The sequence below is a fragment of the Microtus pennsylvanicus genome, chromosome 10, assembly GCF_037038515.1.
Source record: "Microtus pennsylvanicus isolate mMicPen1 chromosome 10, mMicPen1.hap1, whole genome shotgun sequence".
NCBI lineage: Eukaryota > Metazoa > Chordata > Mammalia > Rodentia > Cricetidae > Microtus > Microtus pennsylvanicus.
The window spans coordinates 35,769,500-35,778,454 of NC_134588.1; positions in this window are offsets into that span (position 1 = coordinate 35,769,500).

Consider the following 8,955-nt stretch of genomic DNA (forward strand, 5'->3'; position numbering starts at 1 on the left):
ATGGACACTTTCTTAGATAAATACGATTTACCAAAATTAAATCAGGACCAGGTGAACAAGCTAAACAGACCTGTCAGTCGCGAAGAACTAGAAGCTGTTATCAAAAACCTCCCTACCAAAAAAAGCCCAGGGCCAGATGGTTTCAATGCGGAATTCTCCCAGAACTTCCAAGAAGACCTAATACCTATACTCCTCAATGTATTCCACAATATAGAAACAGAAGGGTCATTACCAAATTCCTTTTATGAAGCTACAGTTACCCTGATACCAACACCACACAAAGACTCAACCAGGAAAGAGAATTACAGGCCGATCTCACTCATGAATATCGACGCAAAAATCCTCAACAAAATACTGGCAAACCGAATCCAAGAACACATCCGAAAAATTATCCATTATGATCAAGTAGGCTTCATTCCTGAGATGCAGGGCTGGTTCAACATACGAAAATCTATCAATGTAATCCATCATATAAATAAACTGAAAGAAAAAAACCATATGATCATTTCATTAGATGCTGAAAAAGCATTTGACAAAATTCAACATCCATTTATGTTAAAAGTCTTGGAGAGATTAGGGATACAAGGGTCATACCTAAATATAATAAAAGCTATATACAGCAAGCCGACAGCTAACATCAAATTAAATGGAGAGAAACTCAAAGCCATCCCGCTTAACTCAGGAACACGACAAGGCTGTCCACTTTCGCCATACCTCTTCAATATAGTGCTGGAAGTTCTAGCAATAGCAATAAGACAGCATAATGGGATCAAGGGGATTCGAATTGGAAATGAAGAAGTTAAACTTTCGTTATTCGCAGATGATATGATAGTGTACATAAGCGACCCCCAAAATTCCACCAAAGAACTTTTACAGCTGATAAACAGCTTTAGTAATGTGGCAGGATACAAGATCAACTCCAAAAAATCAGTCGCCCTCCTATACTCAAAGGATATGGAAGCAGAGAGGGAAATCAGAGAAGCTTCTCCATTCACGATAGCCACAAACAGCATAAAATATCTTGGGGTAAATCTAACCAAGGAAGTGAAAGATCTATTTGACAAGAACTTTAAGGCATTGAAGAAAGAAATTGAAGAGGATACCAAAAAATGGATGGACATCCCTTGCTCTTGGATTGGGAGGATCAACATAGTAAAAATGGCAATTCTACCAAAGGCAATTTATAGATTCAATGCAATCCCCATCAAGATCCCATCAAAATTCTTCACAGATCTGGAGAGGACAATAATCAACTTTATATGGAAAAACAAAAAACCCAGGATAGCCAAAACAATCCTATACAATAAAGGATCTTCTGGAGGCATTACCATCCCTGACTTCAAACTCTATTACCGAGCTACAGTAATGAAAACAGGGTGGTACTGGCATAAAAACAGAGAAATCGACCAATGGAATCGTATAGAAGACCCGGACTTTATCCCACAAACCTATGAACACCTCATTTTCGATAAAGGAGCTAAAAGTTTACATTGGAAGAAAGAAAGCATCTTCAACAAATGGTGCTGGCACAACTGGATGTCAACCTGTAGAAGAATGAAAATAGACCCATATCTATCACCGTGCACAAAACTCAAGTCCAAATGGATTAAAGACCTCAATATCAGCCCGAAAACACTGAATCTGATAGAAGAGAAAGTGGGCAATACCCTACAACAGATGGGCACAGGCGATCGCTTCTTAGGTATAACCCCAGAAGCACAGACATTAAGGGCAACATTGAATAAATGGGACCTACTAAAACTGAGAAGCTTCTGTAAAGCAAAGGACACTGTCACTAAGACACAAAGGCAACCTACTGACTGGGAGAAGATCTTCACCAACCCCGCAACAGACAAAGGTCTGATCTCCAAAATATATAGAGAACTCAAGAAACTAGACTTTAAAATGCTAATTAACCCAATTAAAAAATGGGGCGCTGAACTGAACAGAGAATTCTCAACAGAAGAAGTTCAAATGGCCAAAAGACACTTAAGGTCATGCTCAACATCCTTAGCGATCAGGGAAATGCAAATCAAAACAACTTTGAGATATCATCTTACACCTGTAAGATTGGCTAAAGTCAAAAACACCAAGGATAGCCTTTGCTGGAGAGGCTGTGGAGGAAGGGGTACCCTCATCCATTGCTGGTGGGAATGCAATCTTGTGCAACCACTGTGGAAGTCAGTGTTTCGGTTTCTCCGGAAATTCGGGATCAACCTACCCCTGGACCCAGCAATACCACTCTTGGGAATTTACCCAAGAGATGCTCTATCACATGTCAAAAGCATTTGTTCAACTATGTTCATAGCAGTATTATTTGTAATAGCCAGAACCTGGAAACAACCTAGATGCCCTTCAATGGAAGAATGGATGAAGAAAGTATGGAATATATACACACTAGAGTACTACGCTGCGGTAAAAAACAATGACTTCTCGAATTTTGCATGCAAATGGATGGAAATAGAAAACACTATCCTGAGTGAGGTATCCCAGGCCCAAAAAGATGAACATGGGATGTACTCACTCATAATTGGTTTCTAGCCATAAATAGGGTTCACGGAGTCTACAATAGGCGAATCTAAAGAAGCTAAGTAAGAAGGTGAACCCAAGGAAAAACATATAGTTATCCTCTTGGATAAGGGAAGTAGACAAAATTGCCGGGGGGAAAAGTGGGATCTTGGGGGTGGGGTGGGATGGGGGTTAGGGGAGATGGGGAGAGAAAAGGTAGAAGGGAAGGAGGGTGGACTTGGGGAAACAGGAGGATCAGGATAAAGGAAGGTTGGATAGGGGAGCACGGAACCACAATTCTTAGTTAAGGGACCCACTTTAGGGTGGGCAGGAGACTTGACCCTAGAGGGGCTCCCAGGTGCCCAAGCTGAGGTCCCCAGTTAGTTCCCTGGGCAGCTGAGGATAGGGAACCTGAAATGACCCTACCCTAGAGCAATACTGACGAATATATTGCATATCATCCTAGAACTTGCATCTGGCGATGGATGGAGATAGAGACAGAGACCCACACTGGAGCACTGGACTGAGCTCCCAAGGTCCCAATGAGGAGTAGAAGGAGTGAGAACATGAGCAAAGATGTCGGGACCACGAGGAGTGCACCCACCCACTGAGACAGTGGAGATGATCTACTGGGAGCTCACCAAGGCCAGCTGGACTGTTACCAGAAAAAGCATGGGATAAAACTGGACTCTCGGAACATGGCGAACAATGAGGGCTGATGAGACGCCAAGGACAATGGCACGCGGTTTTGATCCTACGCAATGTGCTGGCTTGGTGGGAGCCTAGCCAGTCTGGATGTTCACCTTCCTAGATATGGATGGAGGGGGGAGGACCTAGGACGTACCACAGGGCAGGGAACCCTGACAGCTCTTTGGACTGGAAAGGGAGGGGGAGAGGAGTGGGGGGAAGGGGAGAGGGGTGGGAGGAGGGGGAGAAGAGTGGGAGGAGGGGGAGAAGAGTGGGAGGAGAGGGAGGGAAATGGGAGGCTGGTGGGAGGAGGTGAAAATTTGTTTTTTTTTCCTTTCTTTATCCTCCTTTTATCAATTAAAAAAAAAAAAAAGAAGAAGCTAGAGATAATGGGCCAGGCAGTGTTTAAATGAAAAAAAAAAAAAGAAAAAAAAAAGAAAATACTTAATAAAAATATTTATGTATGTATGTATACATTATATGTAATTTTGGATGTATAGATCATAATATAATTCCTCTGACTTTTTAATGTCTTACTGTTCTTTATACACAAATCTACTCACGGAGCCACCTCACCTGCCATAAAATTGAGGTTTTAGTATGACCTTGGATATATGAAGCACATTTTAAAATAAGAAATCACTTTATTAATAACACCTTTAAAGGCAATAATGTGTTTCAAGAACTTTCAGATCCCTATCATCTTAGATGAGAGATTAATGAGGACTTTAATATTAACTCTTTTAAAAACTCAGATTGCACTGGGATTTCAACCCTGCTGTGATGAATTGAGTTTATTTAATGAGAAGTGTTTTAAGTTTAACATTTTTACATTGGAAATAAAATCAATTATTGTTACAAACTATTGTCCCATGTCATTTCTCAAGACACAGAGTTGGCATAATGAAAGCAGGTACTGGAAAAATATTAAAATTCTAGTTCTCAGTATGAATCACAAAAAAAAACTCTGAAGTCAATTTGACTACTGCTAATGAGTTAAATAATTATACCTCTTAGGAAATGAAAACGACTTTCTTAAAGTTTTCTTTTCCAAGAAGGGTGGTTTCCTTGGGTATTGAATAACTCATAGGTTAATAATGACTTTTTTAAAATCTGTGGTAGATTTAAAGCTAAATTTTAATAAAAAGTACAGGCTACCAGATTCAGATTAATACATTTTAACCTCACATTTAGTTATGAATGAAATTTCTGATTATGTATCTGGTGAGAACTTTGTTCATGTGTTATCAAGCACAAAATTCTGCTAAAATTATGAAAGCCACAGAATCTGCCAGGAAATGGGCAAATGGACGAGGGAGATGTCTGAATGCCAATTGTATTTAATATTTTGATAGTAGCAAAGGAAACAACATGTTTGAAAGGTTCCCAGTAAAATGTCTAGTAGCGATCTGTAAAGTTAGCATCTCTTGGGTGAATGAAAATCATCCCCATAATGCTGTACGTTTTGGAGCTTAGGACTTCCCTGAAGTATGACTGGCAGAAACCCTTCAGCTCTTAAAGCCATCTCCACTTTAAGTGTTGTTTTCTTACTCATAGTGTGGGTGAGTCCTCTCCATTACTGTACCTGTGTGCCCTAGGTCATCACCTCAAATTCTGATAGAAACTGCAGTGAGTTTGTGTTAAGAGTTGCTGTAGCACCTTAGTACCTCTCAAAAACAACATAAGCAGCCTAAGAGAGACAAATAATTGTCCTTATTGTTGAGGTTAAAGAAGCTAATATTCACTTTTCAATTCTACTTCCCTTCTCATCAGTGCAGGATGCCAACAGGATTACCAGAATTAATGGGATAAGCAGTTGCAAGCTTCCCTTAACATTGACAATTACAGAATCCAAGATGAGGAGTTATTCATTGTGATGTGGGAGGTGATGTATGCTGTGAATATGTTTTATTGCCATTGGTTTATAAAGAATCTGTTTTCAGTTAATGACTTAAAATAATATAGTCAGGTTGGAAGAGTTATATATATAGAGAGTAGACAGAGTCAGAGAGATGTCATGTAGCTGCCGAAGGAGAAAGACATCAATCAGAACCTTATCTGGTAAGCCACAGTCTCGTGGGGATACACAGATTAATAGAAATGAGTAAATTCAAGATGTAAGAGCTAGATAGAATTATCTCTCAGTCATTGGCTGAACAGCGTTGTAACTAATATAGTTTCTGTGTGATTATTCAGATCTGTGTGACTGGGAAATGAAAGACCAGTCTCCACCTACAATATGGCAAACAAACTGTGGCAACAACCTCTACTAAATTTAAGATCAACTTTGCTACACACACACACACATATATATATATACATACATATACATGTATAATGTATATATATTTCTGCTCTTGATTAAGGTATCATGTTTGTGCAACTCATTTAAAAATGCAATGTATAATTTATAATATAGGTTAATAGATAGTCTTTTATAATATTCAAGCTTGTAGTCGTGTTAAGTTTTCTAGATATATACAGATATATTTCAGTTAGATAGATAACCTTAAAACTGCTGAAGTTGCCTATAGAAGGTGAGACAGTCCTTTAGGATTCCTGCTTTATGAAAGAGTCTACCAGACATTCTGCAGGATACAGAAGAAAGTGACTGACAATCTGCTGATAAAGGTGAAACTGTCTTTAAAATTTCCTGCTTCATAGAAATGTCTGCATGATACTATGGTCCTGTTGGCTAAATATGGAATACCCAATATTGAAGAATAACTTTTCGAGACTGTCCAGGCAGAGAGATGTCTCTGTCAGTTCTAGAGTTTTGGAAGTTGCTTATAATGTAGTTTCTGTTTATTTAAGTAATATTATATCCTCTAGATTCTTTGATGGAGTTGAAGAATAAAATGTTATAGTTAAAGTTTTTCTTAGTTATGACAAAAGATAAAGTAGATATAAATATTGTGATTATAATCTTGATTGATAACTCTTTTGTTATATGTAATAATGCTATGTTAAAGTTAAAACCTTCCTTTTATTTAGACAGAAAATAGTAGGTTGATGTGGCAGGTGATGTATGCTCTGAATAAGTTTTACTGTCATTGGTTAGTAAAGAAGCTGTTTGGGGGCCAATGGCTTAATATAATAGCCTGACTGGAATACATACATACATACATACGAGAGAGAGAGAGAGAGAGAGAGAGAGAGAGAGAGAGAGAGAGAGAAAGCAAAATTAGAGAAAAGTCATGTAGCTCTGCAGGAGAAAGTCGCTGGATGCCAGATGGAATTTTACCTGGTAAGCCACAGCCACATAGCAATACACAGATTAATGCAGATGGGTTAGTTTAGGATATAAGAGCTAGCTAAATACATGCTTAAGTTATTAGCCAAACAGTATTGCAAAAATAGTATAATTTCTGTGTGATTATTTCAGGAGTCTGGGCAGCCATGAAACAAATAAGCAGCCTGCTCAACATCTATGTAGTTATTGGTATTGCCAATGGCCCTTTCAGCATTCTTTTCAGTCAAGATGAACAGTACCTGTTTGCTTTCATGGAAAAATGGGTACACAAAACCCATGTTCTCCTTTAACAAGGCTCTGTGAGTCATTTGCCTGTCTTACATTGAAGATAGGCAAAGAATACCTGCCTGTTAATATGATAATGATATCTTTCTAGAGGAACTATACAAAATGACCATGCAGCAAGTACTAGGTGCCCTATTACACCACATGTATGGTGTGATAAAATTTCAAAACTTATGTGTAAATTTCCTGGGTGTAATTTTACAAGAAGCATTCTAAAGAAAGTGATTGTCAAGTTCCACCCCTCATTGACACAAAAAAATTAAAAATAACTATTTGACTAATGAAATTTTCATATTCTCCAAAGATCTTGATAGAGACCTAACACAGTGTTACAAAGAAACAGTTGCTCCTGTTAAAATGGGGTTATAACTAGTATAAGATATTCCAAATCCCCAACTGGCTATTTTGTGGGGACTCTACCTATAGGCATTGTTACTGAGTTGCAGATCTCAATACCTTTCCACTATATAAATGGCAAAGAACACTTCCATTGCTTAGAAGCACCTATTAAATTTTTGGAGTTGGAAACTTCTAGACTCATGTGAAAAGTTCATACTTATTAAGAGACTAATGCTGACTGTTGAAGTCAGCAGATGAACAATCAACGTGAAACATCCTGATGCCTAGAAATGCAGGGTGGTTCATGCATAGGGAGGGCAATTCATTAATATTCCATCATGAAGTCTCACCTGACTGAGTTGTCACAACCCCATAAAATGATTTTAGAAAAATAGGACTTGTCTCCAAGTAACCTAATGTATATCTTATTTTAATCTTGGTTTCTTATTTAAGAAATGGTACTGAATGCATCGGGTGTGCAATGACCTGTGAACAATCCTCTGTCCCTGTCTTTACATTGAACAATTGGAAATAACACAGTACATCCCACATCTCCCATGGAAGAAAAAAGTAACACATTCAGAGCAGGCACTTTGCCATGTCACTCAACTGTAGCATAAGTAGAGGCACTTTGAGTAAAGACTTCCTTTGTCTTGGACCCTTTCCAGTATTCTGATGGACTTACTTCCAGGATCCTTGATTTGCTTGTCTTTTGCTGAGGCCCTCTCTACAATAACCAGAACATAGTAAATAGTTGTATGTGTGAATTTTCATTCTCTGTAGACTCTGACAAGTTTGTGAACAGGGCCCAGTAAAAAGATCGACTTCATGAGCAAGGACCATGTATAAAACCTCTGTCAACCACTAACTCCAACCACCACATAGATGCCCAGCTAGAAAAGCTTCTTTGGTCACAGAAGTGTCTGGTTCAACAATGATGCTTTCCTATAAAATACTGCAGAAGTAGAATGGGAAGTAACTTCCATTTAACCTGACAGGGCCTCGTGCCTTCAGCTTGAAGGATATGCATCATGATAGGCAGAGGTTCACCCAGGACACCTGGAAAAGATTCCTCATGTTTTCACTGAATGGCATGACAAAGGCTTTGGGGTTTAGAGAGGTCACAGTTATCCTTTGTAGTGGCAAATAATACAAGTTCTTCTGTGGGGATAAGATATGTAAATCAACAAACTAAGAGTAATGCCTCCATGCATTGTCTCTTTTGCTTGTTGATCCATAACTTAAAGGTCTCAAACAGCAAAGAAATTTGTAAACAAATAATCCACCAGGGCTTGTGAAATGTAAAAAAAAAAAAGATAACTTAGAAAATACATTGTTGACAGTATTAAAATTATGTTATATTTTCATTTGGTAAATGTTTCCTTTCCTCCACTGGGTTATGAGAGTTTTATGTTTGTTTTAAGATAATGTCTTTTTTGTATTATGTGCTACTGAATTTTTATCTCTGGATAATACCTTTGTGAATCAATGAATATTGTTAAATATATTATTTATCCCTCTTCCTCACCCTGTCCCAGTCTTTCTTACTTTATTTCCTATTTTATTTCACAGATATAGGTACTTTGCCTACATGTCTTTCTGTGAATGATGTGTGTCCCTGCTGATTCTAGATGCTAGAAGACATGGATGCACAGGTACCAGAACACTGTGAATCACAGTGTGAGTATTGGGAATTGACCGCTGGACTCTGAAAGAGCGTGGAAAGTGGATAAAAGCACTTATTCACCAAACTATCTCTTCAGTGTCCTTGTGTCCTTTTCTGTCTACCTTGCTGTATCTGTGCTTACATTTTTTGTTAAGGACACTTTGCAGCCAATTCAAGTCCTGTTTGTAGATTTCTCCCTTTACTAAATTACCGTGCT